The following is a 2500-nucleotide window of genomic DNA, read 5'->3' as shown; positions in this document are numbered from 1 at the left end:
TTTCACATCGCTTCCCAGGAAGCCAACAACCAAAAGGTCGGTCGTATTTGGAGTTCAGTATTCGCTTCAGTCGATTCCAACTTCCCAAAAACCTGCCTTCTTCGCAGTTCGGCTAAGTCTCCCTCGTTTCCAACTTTCCTCTAAGTTGCCCTCCTCGCAGTTTGGCCAAGTTCACTCTTTTCCAGCGTCATCCCCCCAAGTTGCCTTGGGCGCAGTTCGGCCTAGTTCACTCTTTTCCAGCATCATCCCCCCAAGTTGTCTTGTTCGCAGTTCGGCCTAGTTCACTCTTTTCCAGCGTCATCCCCCCAAGTTGCCTTGTTCGCAGTTCGGTCTAGTTCACTCTTTTCCAGCATCATCCCCCCAAGTTGCCTTGTTCGCAGTTTGGCCTAGTTCACTCTTTTCCAGTGTCATCCCCCCAAGTTGCCTTGTTCGCAGTTTGGCCTAGTTCACTCTTTTCCAGTGTCATCCCCCCAAGTTGTCGTTGCCAACAACCCAAGAGTCCATAGTATTCGGAGTTCTAGCGGGGCCTCCCCTTGCTTCCAACAACCCAAGAGTCCATAGTATTCGGAGTTCTAGCGGGGCCTCCCCTTGCTTCCAACAACCCAAGAGTCCGTAGTATTCGGAGTTCTAGCGGGACCTCCCCTTGCTTCCAACAACCCAAGAGTCCATAGTATTCGGAGTTCTAGCGGGGCCTCCCCTTGCTTCCAACAACCCAAGAGTCCGTAGTATTCGGAGTTCTAGCGGGGCCTCCCGTTGCTTCCAACAACCCAAGAGTCCATAGTATTCGGAGTTCTCGCGTGGCCTCCCATTGATTCAAACAACCCAAAAGTCCATCTTCTTCGCAGTTCAACATCGCCTCCCTCGTTTCCAACAGGCCCAAAGGTCGTCTTCTTCGCAGATCCACGAAGAGCTCATCACGATTTGCCACATTCCATTTCCCACGGGTTGTCAACAACACTTTCTCACACTTCCCGCAATCGAGTACGTGCATGACATGCCAAAGCACATCTTATTTGCCTTCCATCGCACTCAAGACGACGGGTTGTGGAAGAACGATATTGTTCACAACAAGTTCAAGGACAACGTCTCAATCAAGGGACACAACCGAATTATGTTGACTGGGTCGCTAAAGTAAACCCGAGTTCATATAATGCACCGCATCCAAAAGAACTAGCCACAACACGTGCATCACTGAGATGTTTCACTAGATGGAACACGTGCGTGACATTAGGATCCTCCAACACCTCTTCGTGATGGAAAGATAGAATTCGAAGCAACCACAGAAGTACCGTCTAGTGGGTAGGCAACACAGGGACTGATCAACCAATATCACCCAAGGCAACGGGTGAAAATGGAAGAGATGCATGCTTGACCGTTCGATACGCAAGGCATGGAGCCAGCCAGCAAGTGCATCTCGATTACAACTCACACACCCTCACGTTCGCAAGACACCACACCACAAGACGGTCCACCCCCCACCTACCATGGGCAAGCAAGCAAATGGAAACATCAAGTGACGCAGGGTCAAGCATCGCTAGGCATGAAAATAACTTTCCACAATATCCGAGGGACTAGCTGCCGAGCTAACCAACGATCAGTGACGACCGTGTGTTGGTATTAATAAAGCTCAACAACTATGAAGAGGCTAGTTGTGCCATGATAAACATGCTAACGCACGCACCACGTGAGGGGGGAGGCCTCATCAAGCTCCCTTTAAAACCTGCCAGTGTGGAGCTGGCCGGCTCAAGGAGCACTCCCCCCCTATAAGAGGTTAATATGCAAAAGGCAAAATTGTACAAGTAGATACACTTTTTTTGAGCAGACATAAGTCCATATCTCGGGCTATACTTCGAATTTTGATGCGATTTTTTGCAGTAATTCGTAGAATAATGGTATCTCCTTGCTCACCAAATTTCATAATTTTTCTCGAAGGGGAACTATTTTTTTTATTTTTTTTACTTACCGGGTATGTGTAAAATCGGGAAAAATAGAAAAGCACATGTAGACTTCGAATTTCGACCTCATTTTTTCCAGTCCACCACTAAACAATATCAGGAACCTCCCCACAAAATTTCATTCAGTTTGGCCAAGGTCTTAAATTTGACAAATTTTGGCACCAACCTATCTAGTCGCGGTGCACCGACCAACTTGGCCAAGTGCAAAATGCATCCAATTCAAAACTTTTGTGCACCAACACTTTTACAGTACTCATTTGGGGGCATTTGGAGGCCTTTCCAACCCTCACATCTCAAAAACCACGAATTTCATTTTTTCACAAATCTCCCCACCAAGCCATCTAGCTATGCCGTGGTGCACCGCCAACCTTGGCCATGTGCAAAACCCTCCGAACTCAAAACTTTCGTGCACCAAGAATTTCATGGTATTCATTTGGGGGCATTTGGAGGCCATTCCAACCCTCACATCTCAAAAACCACGAATTTCATTTTTTCACAAAACTCCCCACCAAGCCATTTAGCTATGCCGCGGTGCACCGCCAACC

This window comes from Vigna unguiculata, chromosome 6 (assembly GCF_037176805.1).
Source record: "Vigna unguiculata cultivar grain cowpea cultivar isolate G323 ecotype 2 chromosome 6, ASM3717680v1, whole genome shotgun sequence".
NCBI lineage: Eukaryota > Viridiplantae > Streptophyta > Magnoliopsida > Fabales > Fabaceae > Vigna > Vigna unguiculata.
This window is presented reverse-complemented; position numbering follows the sequence as displayed.